Here is a 20,826-nt window from a genome sequence, read left to right as displayed (position 1 = left end):
TTTGACACAGCAGATAAGTAGGTACACCAATGTTACAGCACTGGAATAAAGACTGGGGCCATTAGGAGATATATCCGTGTTTTACAGTTTGACACAGCAGATAAGTAGGTACACCAATGTTACAGCACTGGAATAAAGACTGGGGACATTAGGAGATATATCCCTGTTTTACAGTTTGATACAGCAGATAAGTAGGTACACCAATGTTACAGCACTGGAATAAAGACTGGGGACATTAGGAGATATATCCGTGTTTTACAGTTTGATACAGCAGATAAGTAGGTACACCAATGTTACAGCACTGGAATAAAGACTGGGGACATTAGGAGATATCCCTGTTTTACAGTTTGATACAGCAGATAAGTAGGTACACCAATGTTACAGCACTGGAATAAAGACTGGGGCCATTAGGAGATATATCCGTGTTTTACAGTTTGACATAGTAGATAAGTAGGTACACGGTACACCATTAGGAGATATCCCTGTTTTACAGTTTGACATTGCAGAAAAGTAGGTACACCGTTGTTAGTGTTACAGCACTGGAATAAAGACATGCTCTTGAATCCTTAATTAATGTTAAAATGTATGACTTTAAATCATTAGACAAAAAACAAAACACAAGATGTTAACACATCAATATACATGTATGTATAATGACAGCTGAATTTGCTAAATGCTCTTAAATATTTCTTACTGAATGTCAAAATTACTATATTAGAAACAAAAGAAGATTTTCTAAAAAAAATAAAGTTTGTTTTGTTTAACGAAACCACTGGAGCAAATTGATTAATTAATTAATCACTGACTATGGAATGTCAAACATTTGGTGATTTTGATACATAGTCATCAGAGGAAACCTGCTACACTTTTCCTAATGCAGCAAGGGATCTTTTATATGTACCATCCCACAGACAGGATAGCACATATCACGGCCTTTGATATACCAGTCATGGTGCACTGGTGGGAACAAGAAATAGCCCAATGGGTCTACCGATGGGGTTCTAAACAAACATCAATGTATGTATAATGACAGCTGAATTTGCTAACTGCTCTTGAATATTCCTTACTGAATGTCAAAAGGTATGACTTATAAATCATTAGATTAGAAACAGATCACAAGGTGTTCTAGAAAGGCACCAATATAATGACAGCTGAATTTGCTAACTTCTCTTAAACATTCCACAAACAATGTCCTGCCCTACATAAACCAGTGTTTCTCTTTGTGAGAGATTTGTTGGCTCTGTGAAGGAATCAGTGAGTTTATTGATTCTTGCTATTCCTCGTCCGATAGCCCACTGCCATATTAATATTTGATCCGTCCACTCGTATCTCAACAGCAGAGCTATATCAAGATTTCTATGGAATACCAAGACCAGAATCAACACACTTTCAGCCAAAGAGGGTTTTCAACAGCTGAATCACCATTTTGTGAATGACTGCAGTAAAGAACGTACAATAATTCTTTTAGAATAGATTTATTTACATACTTATAAGAGATACTGCTAGTACTTGATTTTACAACAGAACTGAATAGAAGGCAAACAGTGTTAATAGGCATTTTACTTGAAGTTCAGAGATATAGCTCAGAGATGAAGAAAAGAAAAATAATAATGTAGAGGGTTGTAACAGGAATGTTAGAAACATTTTAGGGCATCGTTGATAACTTCAGAAAAAGAGTTCTTAAAGGTGTGGTGGAATTCTGAAGTACATGTATTAATATATATATACTGGTGCATTTTAAATATATTTGATGACATCAGAGTGCATACCTCCTTGGTAAAATATTTTTGTCTGTATGTCTGTCTGTCTTCTATGGCTGAAAGTAATAAATGGATCAATCATCTTCCTATTTAAAATGCATCTTGCATTTGTTATCAGTTATGTATGTGCATGGCTGCCTCTGTTCAAAATGTTCTCTGATGAACCCGAAGATTAAATGACATTAAGATAATGAGAGCAAAAGAATAACTGGATTCCAAGTTTACAAATATGCTTGAATAATAGCAGTGCAGGAACACAAGAAACAAGTACTTTGTATTACATTTCCAATAACCTTTCCATTCAGTTAGATTGCCTTTTCATTCTTTGTTACTTCCTGTGGCTGCACATAAAAAGTGAAGAATATTATAGGCCTACATATCGGTGACTGTAATAACATATTAATCTCGATTCAGCTGCACGTTAGAGAGAACTCTAATGGTATTCAGATCCGCTTCCATGTGACAGATAGACGGCATGTCAGTACGGAATAAAAGAAGATTGGTTATTAATCTCGCTTGATCTGAAAGACGGCAGGGCAAAAAACAATGCTCTTATTATCTGTGTGAAAGATAAATGACAAAAATGGTAATTTACATAAAGGGCAAGAAAACCAATTATAGTGAGGCATTTAAAAATGTTATTTGTGTAAAAGAACTGAATTCATCATCAAATGCATTAAGCATATATATTGTTATTGTATATTATATATTACAAGGTGGGAGACAATATCCAGAATTGCAATTTTTTCTAAAATTGTCATCATACTTTTGTAATTATTTTGTATTTGCTATTAGATAGGGAATAGTTTGTGACCAAATGGCAATTCACAGACAGGCAGAGAAAACCAGCTATAATGAAAGAAAGAAATGTTTTATCTAACGACGCACTCAACACATATTAAATACGGTTATATGGTGTCAGACATATGGTTAAGGACCACACAGATATTGAGAGAGAAAACCTGCTGTTGCTACTTCATGGCTTACTCTTTCCGATTAGCAGCAAGGGATCTTTTATATGCACCATCCCACAGACAGGATAGCACATACCATGACCTTTGATATACCAGTCATGGTGCACTGGCTGGAGCGAGAAATAGCCCAATGGGCCCACCGATTGGGATCGATCCCAGACTGACCACACATCAAGCGAGCGCTGTACCACTGAGCTATGTCCCGCCCCCAGCTATAATGAGACATTTAGAAAAGGTTATTTGTGTAAAAAAAAATTCTGAACTCATCATCAATTGCTTTATTGTTATTGTGTATTACAAGGTGAAGGACAATTAATACTGTTACCCAGAAATTTGTCATTTTCTTTCAAATTGTCATTATACTATTGTAATAAATAAAAAATTCTATTTGATAGGGAATAGTTTGTGACTTAATGATCAAGCATTTACATTAGATGTGATTGGTAGGAATAGATATGTTCAATTTTTGAACCCATTGGATTATTTTCTGTTCCAACTAGTGCTTACTGACTGACACAGCGCTCTTCCAAATTTAAAACAATAGTAAAGAAAAGATTCATAGCACAATAATATAGGGTCTGCTCAACTACAAACACACACAGAAGTGATTTTAAAGTGAAAAGGATAAAATTGTTTTATCTGTTTTGCACTACCCTCCACTAGGTATAGCTCTGTGATATGTCAAAGACATGGTATTCTATCTTGTCAGTGGGAAGCTATGTGGTTTCTTTTTTATTATAGACCAAAGAATAAATTACAATATTTTGGACAGATAACAGCCAATGAATACATTTTTAAATGGTGCATGATTGAAAAGTATATATATTTGTAATGACATAGCATTCTCCAGAAGTACACAGATTTTGGAACTGATTCTATAACCAATCAAACATCAAACATATCTCATTCCAGACGTTTACCACTGAAATATTCTTTTTGGCATTGTATCCAGTTTTACTTTATCATGTTTCTTTCACTTACAATAACCAGGACCAAGCCGGTCTTCTGTGATCATATCTTATCTGCAACATGAACATTCCCTGTTGTCTACCTGTGACATACTGTTTCCTTGCTGGCCTATACTGTTACTTATCACCATAATCTGGGTGTACATGAATCACCAAGCATGTCAAAGAAATTTCTCAACGAAGCCAAACGTATATATAAATTATTATTAATAGCAACATTGCTGTAAGATGCTTAAGGATTCTGGGGGGTGTAAAGTTTCTAAATTGCAGATTCTCTTTGTTGCACTCTAGGATTGTAAGTGGTTATATATATATTTTTTAAAGTGGTGTTGGTACACGAGTAATGTAATAGTCTCTAAGTTTCCCAAATACATGTAGAAGACCTGGGTTTATTTTTTTATTTTTTTAAAAAGGACATTGTTTGAAAGAAAATGTTATAATATATAGTCTTTAAAAAAAGTAGGGGAACTCTAATAAGAATTTACAATAGCCAAAATTGTAAGGTATATTAGCTGTGGGGAATGGTTATTTGATAATAGTGAATTAATTGAGCAAACATTACAACCGGTAGTTCAGTATTACAGTAGGTTTTATGACCACCAAAGATCTTGAAGGACGATTGGGGTCAGAAGTGAAATTTGAAAGTTGACATTTTTTATCAGTAAATCACAAATTCAAACAATAAAAATGACTAAAAACAAAACAATAACAACCGTATGATCAACAGAATGAAAAAAAGATTGACAGAAATAATGTTCCACAGCGATTAATTGACCTTCCTGGAAATTGTCAAAATCAAGAATAATACCCAACGCATGTATTAAGGGCAACTGCGTGATGCATGTGCAAACTATGGAATGTGTTCCGGTGTGTTGATAAACAGACCTGAACATTCTTTACTAGGATGTCTGTGGTCAAAACGTATGTTCTGTGTAACATTAATATTTCAGGTTCCCCTACTTTTTTTGAAGAGTATATATTCAAATATTAGATCCAATATGTTGTTTTGGCGTTTTATACAATTTGTATACTGAGTAATAAGCATATATTCATATTTCAGTTTGTAAATGAAAGGTCATCTGTCTTTGTGAAACACACACCTGCTACATTTCCTGCCCATGTAATGTATGGTACACTGTATATCCTTTCTTTTTAATACCAGAAATCAACATGAATACAGAAAAATAAAAAAATAAAAAGATAAAAGGGTATCATCATTCAAAAGTGATACAACTCTAATAATATAATATTGTATTATTTTGTTATATTTATAAAATGTTATTTCCTAATGCTAATTTCTTGTTCTGCACAATTTAATAAGTTGCACAGATTTTTTTATCTGTAATGAAAATAGCTCAGACTAGTTTTCAGATGTACAGATAACATGTAAAGCTGTATGAGAAAACTAAAGCAATTAGTATATACTAGAAATGATTATAAACTTTTAAATGTATGGAGAATGAGATACAGTCCAAGGTGTTTGTGAAACTAGGTCTTGAGCACAATTTGAAGTGCAAATACATTCATTTCCGCCCTGCTAATAGAGATGTAAGAGGTCATCGCAGAGTGTCTCGGATGATGGATGACACCGACTGATCTCTTGACACAGTGAAGACAGATATCATTCATAAAAAACAGGTACAGATCATACAGGCATGCCTCAAATAGGCAGTGAAAGGCCACTGACCCACAACTCTTAGGCTGGTTCACAAAATATATGCCTTCCACAAACCCTCCTCCCACAAACCCTCCTCCACAGAGTGGAAAGGAAAACCAAAATGTATGGGTTTTAATGAATATTTTGTTTTTCAATTTCTTGGCTGACCAGTTTTCTGGAAAGGTCACAGAAAAATGTATCAGTTATCAGAACATTGCTTTAGTATGACTAGATTTATTGTCAATTAATTACTGCTCCATCCCAACCATAGCTGCCATTTTCTGACATATTTAGAAATACGGTGAAACCCTTGTAATCCAGATACCCATGGGACCAAGAAAAATGTCCAGTTTTGATGGATGTCTGCTTTAGAGAGGTTCTGGTCTGTACTGATATTTATAAAAGGACCCTGAAAAATGTCCAGTTTTGAGGGAATATATATATATGTAAATAGAGACTCCAGACCAGAGTGACTTCTCTGGTTTATTCGCTCTAACTCAGGTCATTAAAACATAAATTAGCTGTGGATCTACTTTGTTGAAATGCTGGGGTGGTTTTTTTATATATAAAACTAAAAGTGTTGAACTTTATTTTTACTTGAATAGATAACCATTTCAGTTTCAGTTTCTTCAAAATAATAGAATTTTCTGTGAAATATTTTTTAGAAATAGTCTGGCAATAGCTTTGAATCCAAGATGTCACAACATGTAATCGCCTATGTCGAAATGTGTCATCTTTAATTAATTAATTAAGTAAGTAAGTAATCTGTATTATTAAAATGCAAATTTGCCAGTCAAATATGGTTGAATAATATAATTCATGAATGAAAATATTAACCTTGCATATGTCAGATATTGGTAGAACAATAATTTTTTAATGAAACTGTTGCACATATAAATGAATAATCTATAAAGATCTTTAAAGATTATTTATTGAGATGTTCATGTTTATTTAGAACCGAGGCATAAATATTATAAAACTACAATATAGATTTCAAGCAGAACTGATCTAAAATTGAAATAACAATTATTTCACACACAAAAACAACTGTTACAAAAATCTTGTTCCTACCAGTGAATGACAACAGCATTGGTGTCTGTTACAGGATCCCTTGTTTCAAGAAGAATGAGAACAAAAACACACAAAAAAAGGACTAAAAAGTTAAGCTGGAGAAACGTCAGTAATCTAGTAACTGGGAATCCTACAAATCACTGAGATCTATACAAGCTGGCAGCACGTAATCCGTGTTTACACATTCCTCATCAAAACCTATCTTGTGTTGACTGGTGTCTCAGCAAGCAGCTGGATATCCATGTATTGATGTAATGAGCGTGCCGGGGATGAAAGCACGGTGGAGTTAATTAGCAGACTACACCTTGCTGCTTCTACTGTCCTTGCTATAGTTGGCAGCTGATGATGGTGTGTCAGGATGTGGCAGTAAAGCTTGCCTTGCATGTATTGATCTGCTGCTATCTTCCTGGCACAGTCCCAGCTCCCCTCCAGCATGCAGCAATGGTATATAACCAGTCTATATAACCGGGTCTACAGCAGATGGTAAACCCATTCATTTTTCTTGTTTGTCTACTCTGAAAAGCCTGCTAACAAGAGTTGAAGGAAAACAATAATTTAATCTACTTCTGCTACAGAAAAATGTTGAATTCATAGTTGTAGGAATTGATTTTGGAGCTGTTGACTAGATGACAAAACAAACATGTTGTGTGTAAAGGGCAAGGATAGGAAAAAAAGGTTTGCTGAAGAATACCTCAGTACATGGTTAACTGTGTCTATTTGGTGTTTAACATTGGGTTATTTGTACACTTTGTTTAGATGGTAAAAAAGAAGAAGTTTGTTTTCTTTAACAACACCACTAGAGGACATTGATTTATTGGATGTTAAACATTTGGTAATTTGACGTATAGTCTTAGAGAGGAAACCCGCTACATCTTTTCATTAGTTGCATTATTTTTATATGTACTATCCCATAGACAGGATAGCACATACCATGGCCTTTGATGTACCAGTCGTGGTGCACTGGCTGAAGTGAGAAATAGCCCAATGGGCCCACTGATGGAGATCCTCCCAGACTGACTGCACATCAAGCAAGTGCTTTACCACTGGGCTCCATCCTGCCAGTGGTAAAAGAGAAACTCCATTGCTGTCAATAAAGGATTACTAATGCTGTAATACATTAGATCTAATACTGTATCCCACACATATATCATGTAGACGTTAGAACCACTTTACCACTGGGCTCCATCCTGCCAGTGGTAAAAGAGAAACACCATTGCTGTCAATAAAGGATTACTGATGCTGTAATACATTAGATCTAATACTGTATCCCACACATATATCATGTAGACGTTAGAACCACTTTACCACTGGGCTCCATCCTGCCAGTGGTAAAAGAGAAACTCCATTGCTGTCAATAAAGGATTACTGATGCTGTAATACATTAGATCTAATACTGTATCCCACACATATATCATGTAGACGTTAGAACCACTTTACTACTGGGCTCCATCCTGCCAGTGGTAAAAGAGAAACTCCATTGCTGTCAATAAAGGATTACTGATGCTGTAATACATTAGATCTAATACTGTATCCCACACATATATCATGTAGACGTTAGAACCACTGTACCACTTTTGCCATGTTTTAAGAAGATGATAATAAAAAAACAATTGCCCATATATGAACTAAAATATCTGGGGTAATATTTCTTTGATAATTGGACAATGTGCAGATTACTTCTTCGGCCATTTATTGGCTGACTTAAATATGACGACAGTTGGTTGATTGGTTGTTCACTGCACCCACTTTCATTCATTAACAGTCATATTACTTGTACCATAAATATTTGACTGTTAACAGAACCTGATTATACGATGATGTCAACTGTATTACATCATGTAACATGAGTAGGGTCATTTGATGTAATGGCTGATGAATATTGATTTAGATAGCATAGGGATTTTTATATTTAAAAACCAGTAACAAGTGACAATAAAACAAAGAGAATAACCAACTCGCTATGAGGAGTTACAGATTATCTGTCCCTCGTTAATGAATGTTATAAAATATTCACCAACGGCTCATAATTTCTTAAAGCTCATTAGTTATTTTCTAAATGGTCATTGTCATATTTGGTCTAGAGAACTAAAAAAGAAACCTACTGCCACCAAATGGTTACTATTTAAAAATATTTTTACCACAGGCAAGGTAGCACATACCACAGACAACTAGATGGAATGGAAACCCCACAGTGGGTCTGTTCACACCAGGCATCACAGAATGGGGTGGAACACTGGAAATGCCATATTTTAACACCTGAAATTCAACATTTTCTCTTGGGAGAATGTCCCTGACAGTATGAAGGACCTCACTTCACTCCCCTAAACACAGCTGTGCCCATCTATATGAGTACAAACCTTAGATATGGTAAATAGCAAATAGAACCTAAAATAAAACAGAAACAACGAAAAACAAAAATGAAAGCGAAAACAAAACAGAAACAGAAACAAAAGTAAACAAATTAAACTAAACCTAAAAAAAATTCTTGCTCAAAACAGCAACAAAACAAAATTTACAACAAAACATACAACAACTGATATAAAACCTATTTGTGCTACACCAACAAGACTTACCTGGTAAATAACAATCAGGTAGAATGTAAAACAGTGTTACTCCAGCCTTTAATAAACTAGTTATACAGATAAACCAGTTACATAGAGCACAAGTTGGAACAGGAAATAGGACTATATATCCTGACAATCCTGCAAACAGGACACACTTTGGTAAACTACCAATAATAAAACAGCAATTTGTTTTAGCTGTGTTTTATTACCAGCCTACGGTACACACACAACATAATATATATAAGAGAGGTAATAATCAATGATTGATGTTTGTTTTCAGTGTCTCACTGTTGATAATGACCAGCGGTGTATATTTTGAATGGCCAACAGCCACATTGTAATTGTTTGGTTTAACCAATATTTTTCCATCTAATGTATGTTAGTGGGATTGGTTAGCAGGCTATGAATCCTACATTAAGAAATGTTTTTACTGTGTATAGCAAAAATACATTCTGAAGAAAAACATAATGGATAAAAATTAGTGATAAAGAAAGGTAGATGTACGTACAATAACTGGAATTGTTTTTCATTAAGTTCATTTACAAAGGAAAAATATTAAAGATATAATAATGAAGATAAATAATACCATAAGATGATGAAAGAGACAGATAGAGACAGAGAAAGAAAGACAGAGAGAGGGAGGAAGAGACAGACAGAAAGAGAGAGAGACAGACCGAGAGACAGAAATTGAGTCAAAGTGAGAAGAGAGGAGAGAGAATAAGAGACAGATAGAGACAGAGAAAGAGAGACAGAGAGAGGGAGGAAGAGACAGACAGAAAGAGAGAGAGACAGACAGAGAGACAGAAACTGAGTCAAAGTGAGAAGAGAGGAGAGAGAATAAGAGACAGATAGAGACAGAGAAAGAGAGACAGAGAGAGGGAGGAACAGACAGAGACAGACAGAGAGACAGAAATTGAGTCACAGTGAGAAGAGAGGAGAGAGAATAAGAGACAGGTAGAGACAGAGAAAGAGAGACAGAGAGAGGGAGGAAGAGACAGACAGAAAGAGAGAGAGACAGACAGAGAGACAGAAATTGAGTCAAAGTGAGAAGAGAGGAGAGAGAATAAGAGACAGATAGAGACAGAGAAAGAGAGACAGAGAGAGGGAGGAAGAGATAGACAGAAAGAGAGACAGACATTGAGTCAAAGTGAGAAGAGAGGAGAGAGAATAAGAGACAGAGAAAGACAGAGAAAGAGAGACAGAGAGAGGGAGGAAGAGACAGACAGAAAGAGAGAGAGACAGACAGAGAGACAGGAATTGAGTCAAAGTGAGAAGAGAGGAGAGAGAATAAGAGACAGAGAGAGACAGAGAGAGGGAGGAAGAGACAGACAGAAAGAGAGAGAGACAGACAGAGAGACAGAAATTGAGTCAAAGTGAGAAGAGAGGAGAGAGAATAAGAGACAGATAGAGACAGAGGAAGAGAGACAGAGAGAGGGAGGAAGAGACAGACAGAAAGAGAGAGAGACAGACAGAGAGACAGAAATTGAGTCAAAGTGAGAAGAGAGGAGAGAGAATAAGAGACACAGAGAGAGAGAGAGAGAGAGAGAGAGAGAGAGAGAGAGAGAGAGAGAGAGAGAGAGAGAGAGAGAGAGAGAGAGAGAGAGAGAGAGAGAGAGAGAGAGAGAGAGAGAGAGAACAATTAAGGATTGTCTGTTGTTTCTTTTACGTTCATCGGGGTATGAACAAAAAAAATCATCCGCAAACTGTGTGAATCGGCGAAGCCGTTCTCACATAAGTTTGCGGATGATTTGTTTTATTCATACCCAGATGAACGTAAAAGAAATAACAGACAATACTTATAATTAAATTTGAATGATACATGCTAATAATAAAACTAAAACGTCATACGTTATTTTGAATTATTTTTTATCCATAAACAATAACGCTCATTAAGACAACTTGCCCATATAAAATGACGTCATCACATATGACGTTCCCTGACGACGTAATTTTTACGTTCATCGAAAAATTAACAAACTCCCGTTGCTACGTCTGGACCAATCGGATGACATTACGTTGTAATGAATGTAATTTAATTGTGAAGCAATGAAAGAAGGGGATGATAATAAGAGAAAGAAAGAGGAAGGAGAGGAAAATATATTTAACATCACCTGAGCACATTTTACACTGTCTATTTGCTGTCTAACATATGGTTATTTCAATATTTGGTCAAGAGAGAGGAAACCTGTTTCTGCCACATCACCGCTGCTTCTACTGATAAAGCAGCAATGGATATTTGGTATGCACTTTACCATAGGCAGCACAGTACACACCACAGTGTTTTATGTACGAGTCATGAAGCCCTGTTTGAGATGGAGTAAAACCTGACTACATTGAAGGCAATCTATCCTGTGATCCATCACACCTCAGGCGAGTACTCTACCACTGGGCTACATCCAACCCCAGAAAGAAATAGAAGGAAGGAAATGTTTTATTTAACGATGCACTCAACACATTTTATTTACTGTTATATGACGTATGACATAGTTAATGACCACACATATATTGAGAGAGGAAACCTGCTGTCACAACTTCATGGGTTACACTTTTTTCAATTAGCAGCAAGGTATCTTTTATATGCACCATCTCACAGATAGGATAGTGCATACCACGACCTTTGAAATACCAGTCGTGCTGCACTGGCTTGAAAGAGAAATAGCCCAATGGGACCACCGACAGGGGTCGATCCCACACCGACCGTGCATCAAGCGAGCGCTTTACCACTGAGCTACATTCCACCCCAGAAAGAAAGAGATGCAGCAATGAATAGGGCTATCCATAAAGCTTGTACACACAAAATCTGAAATCTGGGATTTTTTAAATCCCTTCCCCCTCAATGTACACCCCCTGTACATTTGATCATTACCTACCTACCTAACCCACCCACCCTCCTCCAGTGTACATCAGTCTTCGCTGAGAAGTATACTGGATACAATTAAGACCTTGGATTACATACATTATTTTTACACCAATAAAGAAAAAAAAGGTTTTGGCATATGTATTCTGTCAGTGAACCACCATCCCCCCCCCCCCAACCCTCCATACCTAATGCCCGAACCCCCCTACCCCTCTGGGTGTATGTACTTTACGGATGGCCCCATAAGGTTTATAACACTCACTGTTATCAGGTGAGTCAGGTGAATGTAGCCTTATCTGTACACTTGGCTGCATTCACTTATTTCCTTCTGGCTAATTACATTTAACAAAAAACTGGATTTCCTAATGCTAGATTGCACCATGTAAGGCCAACCATGAAAAACATACTGTTTGGTGTCACCTGACAAACTCTTAAAACATTTTAAACCATGAATTTATTTGTTTTAATTTAATTTTTAATAAACTTGTTTAATAATTTCTTTTAACGACATTTCTAGAGCACAATGATTAATTAATCATTAGCTATTGGATGTCAAACATTTGATACTTTTAACACATTGTCTAAGAGGAAACCCACTATATTTGTTTTCATTAGTAGTAAAGAATCTTTTATATGCACTTTCATATGGGCAGGACAGCACATACCATAGTCTTTGATATACCAATCATGAAAAAAATTGTGATAAAAACAAATCCAGTCAAAGAATTGATCCACTGAAGAGGTTTATTTTTAATAGACAATCAAAGAACAATATCTTGAATTCTGTTATCGCACCAGCTGAGGCTAACTTTCAGAGATAAAGTAAATTATCTCATGGCATAACTTCTACTGATAACTATTATGTTTATCTGAAATCACTGACATATATCCAGCTATTTGGTTCAGTCCCTTCAACATCGATATAACAGTGTTTGAATGAATGTGAAATTTAAGAAAAATATATCAAGGGCTGATAACCAGGGTGTTGCTCAAAGAAGTGATCTTAGTGCAAAGATCAACTTAAATGCATAACTACCGTAATGCACTTAAAATGATTTTAACACTAAGATCACTTCATGGAACAAGGCCCAGGACTGGTTGTGTCCAGATTAACAAATTTTAACAATTAAAACATTCTGAAAATCCTATTTGAAAGCAATTTTATTTATTTACTCAATTATTTAGGTTTTTTTTAGGACCTAGCCGTTGCGATTGGAGTGACAAGGACTGAGATGTGAAAGATAGAAAGAGTGCCAGTTCAAGAAGCAATGAGATGGAAGTCAAAGGAGAGAAAGAAAAGGTGGATTAAAATAATAATAATAAAACAAGAAAAGAAAAAATATGTAGCTTTTCCCATTGCTCTTAGTACATGTATGTCCAACAAAATTAATTATATTAAAAAAAAGAAGAAGCAAAATGGTAGACTACTGTAATTTTCATAATGAAAGGACATACTATATATAGATTTGTGTGTGTTTGTTTTAAGTTATATCTGAATTACTAGCAACTGGGTGAAATGATGAGTCACGTTTTCAAGAAATCGTCTCTGTTTTTAAAGAATGACATAAACTATAAAGATGTCAACAGTGAGATATAGCTAATTAAACAGCAGAACTGAACAAGAAGCAGGTGAATATAAGACCTGCCATACCTGAAAATCAACTTAGTTTAGTTTTCTGTAACACGATTTCCAAGATGTTTAGTACAAAAGAAGGTTGAAATGTCAGATACAAGGTCATACATAGCATAAATTACCATAACTGTAAAACAGTAAAGAAAAAAAAGAAAAAAAAGAATAAAAATTTTAAAAAAAGAAAGTAATAGAGGGTTTTCCAGCTCTAGCTAAACACAAAATATGCTTCTAAACAAAAGAGGACATTTTTCTTATGTTTGAGGGTGGGTAACTTACCCCCTCCCCTTTTCCATCATACATCACCTTTCACTGTGTGTTAGTTTAGTCTAAGTTTACATCTGCTACTAGCAGTTATACCGGTCATGCATTTACACATGTTCGGCATCTATTTCACGCAGGAAATTGCATCATTACAGAAGATGGAGCATTTAAAAAAAGAAAGAAAATGAAATATGTGTATTTGTAACTATATTTGTTGTACTATAATAATACTAATAAGAAGAATTGTGGTTTAGTTGTAGATTTACATTTACATACAAAACTAAGCTTACGATGTTTTGTAAAATTGGGCCCTGGTATCCATTTATTACAATGATGGTTTTTGGCAACATGATGTACACATTGTAAATTATGGCAGTGTGGTGGTACTCAGGGCTGTTTACTGGGACACGGAGAAGGTATTATTATTGGCAGGTGTGTAACCTGTATATGTCAAGAGCACTGCTACACTGTAATAAAGAAATGAAACTAGCTTTGATGGCTCACTGGCTAAAGACAGGGGCATGCAATAATAACTTAACCTACTAAATGTTCAAACAAACTACAGTATTTCCTGAAAATATACTCTGCCTCCCTCCCTCCCTCCCCCACCCCATCCCATTTTTGTTTTTTAAATTAAGCAGTTTATTATTAACATGCCATATTTCTTATTTGCAATTGCAATGTTAAGTTTGTTTTGTTTAACAACACCACTAGAGCACATTGATTTATTAATCATCAGCTACTGGATGTCAAAAATATGGTCATTTTGACACAGTCATAGTGAGGAAACATTTTTTCATTAGTAGCAAAGGATATTTTGTTTGCACCATACCACAGACAGGATAGCACACACCACAGCCTTTGGTATACCAGTCATGGTGCACTGGCTGAAAAGAGAAATAGCCCAATGGGCTCACCGACGGGGATTGATCCTAGACTGACCATGCATCAGGCATGCGCTTTACCACTGGGCTACATCCTACCCTCTTGCAATGAGGCAGATGTCTGTTCATGTTCAGTTTATGGTACTGACATTCTGAGCTGTTCATGTTCAGTTTATGGTACTGACATTCTGAGCTGTTCATGTTCAGTTTATGGTACTGACATTCTGAGCTGTTCATGTTCAGTTTATGGTACTGACATTCTGAGCTGTTCATGTTCAGTTTATGGTACTGACATTCTGAGCTGTTCATGTTCAGTTTATGGTACTGACATTCTGAGCTGTTCATGTTCAGTTTATGGTACTGACATTCTGAGCTGTTTTGACGGGCATGAACATCTGACATATTGATATTGTTAAAATAAGTAAAAAAAGATGATTTATGAAAAAAAGTACAATTAAGCTGCTTAATATTTTGGTGGGGAATATATATGCAATTGTTTTATTTAACAAGATGCATAGTCAGTTACATAGTCAGCATAACACACTTGTTATCAACATACTCAACATATGTCCCACTTGTTATCAACATTTTAATATATAATCAAATTATGGCTAAACCACTAAGCCAAGTTCCGGTCCTTTATATCAGGAATATTACATAAATAATTTATCAGAAAACACAATTAGAATTCAAGGCCAAACGTAGTGGGAAGTGGGGGGCAGGGGGGGGGTGCAAGGAGGCAGGTATTTGACTCTACAGAAAAAAATATTAAAGGGACAAACCCTAGTTTCAGCCCATAAAAATGCACTCTAAGTTTAGTTAATCTACAAACCTGTAACTCATTAGAATACAGTTACAATTGAGTGAAAGACAAGTCTTTGACTTTGAAATGGTGAAAACCGGCCTCGGTGGCGTCGTAGTAGGCCATCGGTCTACAGGCTGGTAGGTACTGGGTTCGGATCCCAGTCGAGGCATGGGATTTTTAATCCAGATACCGACTCCAAACCCTGAGTGAGTGTTCCGCAAGGCTCAATGGGTAGGTGTAAACCACTTGCACTGACCAGTGATCCATAACTGGTTCAACAAAAGCTATGGTTTGTGCTATCCTGCCTGTGGGAAGCGCAAATAAAAGATTCCTTGCTGCTAATCGGAAAGAGTAGCCCATGTAGTGGCGACAGCGGGTTTCCTCTCTAAATCTGTGTGGTCCTTAACCATATGTCTGACGCCATATAACCGTAAATAAAATGTGTTGAGAGCGTTGTTAAATAAAAAAATTCTTTCTTTCTTTGAAATGGTGAAATACACTCTAAAAATAGACTAAAACTCGACTCCATAACTGTCACTTCTCAGATGCACATGCGTTTTTAAAAATATACTCTTCAAAAAAAGAAACGCAAAAGGGTACAAATGGGTTATAACTCCGATTTTAAGTTTCCTACCGGTTCATGCTTTGTGAATATAAGGTCATTGCATGTCCCAAACACATTCCCACGGTTACATTCGATAAAACGCAGCTACTGTACAATAAAGTTCCAAAATGTGAATATTCGCAAAAACGCAGCCACGTGCAAACCATGTCACCACTGCACGTGTGTTGTCTGCACGTGCAACATGAACACCGACAGTATAAAAGTGCAGGGTGTTCGCTTGCCTGGCCTCTGTATCTGGCCGACAGTTGACAATCCAGGACATGCCACGTCTCAGTGAACCGCAGAGAAACAATGCCATCGGCCGACTAGACGCAGGCGAATCCAGAACGGCCGTTGCCAGGGCATTCCATGTGTCCCCAAGCACCATCTCCAGACTGTGGGACCGTTACCAGCAACATGGATCAACACGTGACCTCCCTAGATCCGGTCGACCACGGGTCACTACCCCCAGGCAGGACCGCTACATCCGGGTACGCCACCTTCGGGAACGATTGACTACTGCCACCTCCACAACCGCAGCAATACCAGGTTTGCGCAGGATATCCAACCAGACCGTACAGAACCGCCTACGTGAGATAGGAATTCGTGCCAGACGTCCAGTTCGAGGTGTCATCTTAACACCACAACACCGTCGACTCCGACTGCAGTGGTGCCAGATTCATCGACAATGGCCTCAACTGCGATGGAGACAGGTGTGGTTCAGTGACGAGTCCCGATTTCTGCTCCGACGTCATGATGGAAGATGTCGCGTGTATAGGCGTCGTGGTGAACATTATGCGGCAAACTGCGTGCAGGAAGTGGACAGATTCGGCGGGGGTAGTGTCATGGTGTGGGCAGCCATCTCACACACTGGCAGAACTGACCTGGTCCACGTGCAGGGCAACCTGAATGTACAGGGCTACACTGACCAGATCCTCCGGCCACACATCGTTCCAGTTATGGCCAACGCCAACGCAGTGTTCCAACATGACAACGCCAGGCCTCACACAGCACGTCTCACAACGGCTTTCCTACAGAACAACAACATTAATGTCCTTCCTTGGCCATCGATATCACCGGATTTGAGCCCAATTGAGCATCTATGGGACGAGTTGGACCGACGCCTCCGACAGCGACAACCACAGCCCCAGACCCTGCCCGAGCTGGCAGCAGCCTTGCAGGCCGAGTGGGCCACCATCCCCCGGGACGTCATCCGTACTCTGGTTGCTTCAATGGGCAGGCGGTGCCAGGCAGTTGTCAACACACGCGGAGGCCACACCCGGTATTGACTCCAGATGACCTTGACCTTGGTGATGTGTCCTATCACTTACTCACAATGGACTAGAGTGAATTGTGAACAATCCTGCAACATTTGGTAATTATCGGACTCACCATTCAATAATTAAATCAATTCTCCAAATGTTACGACAATGTGGTTTTGCGTTTCTTCTTTTGAAGAGTATATGAGAAATGCATTTTGTTATTTAAAAACACCAGGATGACCCAAAACACTTCGAATGTACGGAAATGGATAATCTAAACAATAAAATCTAAGTAAAGTATGCCTTAGTGTTTAAAAACTAGGGTATGTTCCTTTAACGTTAAAAGTGCTCTTTTTATTCAATTGGAGAAGACCCTATATTACAGTGCAATGCTTCTTTTGTTCTGCCTATTCACTCCCACTTTAGGCTTAGTACAACCCTGGAATAATCAAAATCAAAAATGTATTATTATTATTTTTTTTTATCTTACTGTCATGAGTTATACATTTCTATTTTGCTTTAAATATTTCATGACTCCATTGATTCAAACTTGCTGTTTAAATGGGTAACCTGATTATTGGATTACTGGTGTAGCATAAAAGCAACCATTAGGTCATAATGGTGGCTGCATTTCAATCGATAACAGATTTTGTTATTTAATTTTCTTCAAGGGTAAGTGATTTAATGTCAACACGTACATCAATGCACTTTAGCTCAAATGTAATTTTACACAAGTTGCTAAGCATCTAACTTCCCTTTTTGATAAAATCTATTTTTACAAAATGTAAATTTCTCAGTTAAGAATTAAACCCCATGAAATTTAGAAGCTAAATATTTTTAGCCCTAAAGTACAGATACACTCTAGTGATGTGCAGTTAGATGACGTGAAATGACATTTACAAAAAAATGCATTTAGAGCTCTTCATAGTTTTTGAAGCATTTAAAAGCACTTCTTCTCACTTCAAGAACTCACTTCAAGAAATTAAAGTTTCTCCAGCCCTAGGGTGTAGATGTATTTTTGTGACATGCATTTAGCGAGTAAAAATAATAACATGACATTTGAAAAGTAATAAATTTAGAAACACTTTATGGTTCGTACTGCATTTAACACCACTTGGAGCAAGACATAGCTCAGTGGTAAAGTGCTCACATGATATGCAGTCAGTCTAGGATTGATCCCCGTCAGTTGACCAATTGCTCTATTTTTATTGACCTAGCCAGTGCACCACGACTTGTATATCAAAGGCTGTGGTATGTGCTATCCTGTCTGTAGGATGGTGCATATAAAATTTCCCTACTAATGAAAAAATGTATCGGGTTTCCTCTCTAGGACTATATGTAAGAATTACCAAATGTTTGACATACAGTAGTTGATGATTAATAAATCAATATGCTCTAGTGGTGTACTTAAACAAAACAAACTGCTTAACAGGACTTTTTCTCACTTTTTCTTACAGCACAATCTTAATAATAAAACAACTTACAGATTACTAATCAGGCTAGAGATTTTCAAAGCAATCTTAGCACTAATATCGTAAAACCATCGTAGACTATGCCATCACTCAAACATGGGCCATAGTGATGACACATAGCCTACAATGGTTTTTATGAAATCGTAGCACTAACATTGCTTCGAAAATATGGGCCCTGCCCAGTAAAGAAGAAGAAGAAGTTTGTTTTGTTTAACAACACCACTAGAGCACATTGATTAATTAATCATCAGCTATTGGATGTTAAACATTTGGTAATTCTGACTTGTAGTCAACAGAGGAAGCGCGCTGCATTTTTCTAATGCAGAAAGGGATTTTTTATATGCACTTTCCCACAGACAGAAAAGTACATACCACAGCCTTTTTCCAGTTGTGGTGCACTGATTGGAATGAGAAAAAATCCAATCAGCTGAATGGATCCACCGAGGTGGTTCGATCCTGCGACACAAGCACCTAAAGCGAGCACTCAACCGACTGAGCTAAATCCCACCTATCCAGTAAAGCATCGACTTTATAATTATTTGTGATCATTTGGCACCTGTGTTCCATGTTTGTACTGATTCACATTTAATAATTAATTCTCCGACAGGTGTTGTAACACAGTGTTCTGGGCAGGGTCACAACTAGATATCTACACATTCCACGAGATGAGCTACAGATTGTGACCAGTTTGCCCAGCACCATATCATTATCCTCATCTCACAGTAACATATACAGTGCAACCTGTCAGAAAAGACCACCCAGAATACAGACCAACTGTGGATTTTATTAGCAAGTAGTTTTTATACTGGGAGTGGGGTGTAAGTTATAGAATCCTTGCATCAGGTGCAGAGGGTTAAAGGAACAATTCTCTTCTATGGATTCATTGGGGTTTTTTGGGGTTTTTTTTACTTGTTCCAATTAGTACCTTATTATTGGTACTGGCATATCAATTTAAAGGTCATAGTGGGATCAGGATCAAGTCAAGTAGAATGCTTATATGAGGTGCTTGAGTCTTAGGATCAAACCATTTTGTCAGACCCATGATATTGTTAAAAAATAAATTTAGAAACATTTCATAATTTGTATTGCATTAAACAGCATTTAGGGCCAGGACCCAGCTCAGTTGGTAGCTAGAGCGATCGCCCGAGGTGCTTGCATCATAGGATCGAACCACCTCAGTGTACCCATTCTCTTTTTTTCTGTTCCGACCAGTGTCCCATTACTGGTATATCAAAAGTGGGGCTGGGGCTGTGTGTGTGTGTGTGTGTGTGTGTGTGTGTGTGTGTGTGTGTGTGTGTGTGTGTGTGTGTGTGTGTGTGTCATTCTGTAATTAGACTTTTGTTCTGTCCCAACCAGCGTCTTGTGACTGGTATATCAAAAACCATGGTGTGTGCTGTTCTCTCTGTGGGAAAGTACACATAAAAATCCCTTGCTGCTAAGGGAAAAATGTGGTGGTGGAAGATCAGATAGGAGAGTTATTACATGTTTGACATCCAAAATTGATGACTAATTATTTAATGTGCTCAAAGGCTATGACATGTGCTGTCCTGTTTATGGAAATGTGCTGTCCTGTCTATGGAAATGTGCTGTCCTGTCTATGGAAATGTGCTGTCCTGTCTATGGAAATGTGCTTATTAAATAATCCCTTGCTGATATTTGAGTAGATGTAGTGTATGTGTTGTCAGAAGGATTGCTCTAATACTATCTACCATAGACCTAGTGTTCAAATATCCATGGTGGGGGAGAGCACTGATGTGAATAAATCATTAAATATGTCATTAAATAGTAAATGTCTTCAAGTCAATTCTACTAATCTGTACTTTAAAATATTCTTCAGAGACGTGGTACAGTTATGAAATAGCACATAGCCATGGCTTGTGAAGATGGCAGTCAAAAGGAAAATAGGTAAACTGCTTTAGTATTTAATTCAGAAATGCCAGGCTAGCTAATTACGGAATTACAGGTAAGCCTATTTACCTAGTTGTCTATAACACTGATGTTATAAGCATATATAATCCAACGAACAAGCTCCACTCAGGGAGGATAAAGCTGGA

At 37.2% G+C, this 20,826-nt stretch overlaps 1 protein-coding gene across 2 annotated transcripts in view; it reads right to left on the bottom strand.

Moving 5' to 3' along the window:
- The window catches only part of LOC121375234 (neurocalcin homolog), a 97,938-nt gene that overhangs the window by 33,002 nt on the left and 44,110 nt on the right, over positions 1-20,826 (bottom strand). The window contains exon 1 of one of the 2 annotated variants that reach the window (XM_041502562.1): positions 6,431-6,557. The exons of the other annotated variant lie outside the window; for it this stretch is intronic. The gene's annotated coding sequence lies outside the window, so the exon portion shown is untranslated. Of the gene's footprint in view, positions 1-6,430; positions 6,558-20,826 lie in introns of those variants that run through there. 2 annotated transcript variants of the gene reach the window in all.

This window comes from Gigantopelta aegis, chromosome 6 (genome assembly GCF_016097555.1).
Source record: "Gigantopelta aegis isolate Gae_Host chromosome 6, Gae_host_genome, whole genome shotgun sequence".
Lineage (NCBI taxonomy): Eukaryota > Metazoa > Mollusca > Gastropoda > Neomphalida > Peltospiridae > Gigantopelta > Gigantopelta aegis.
The sequence above is the reverse complement of the archived record's forward strand: the minus strand, read 5'-3'. Positions and strand labels throughout refer to the sequence as shown.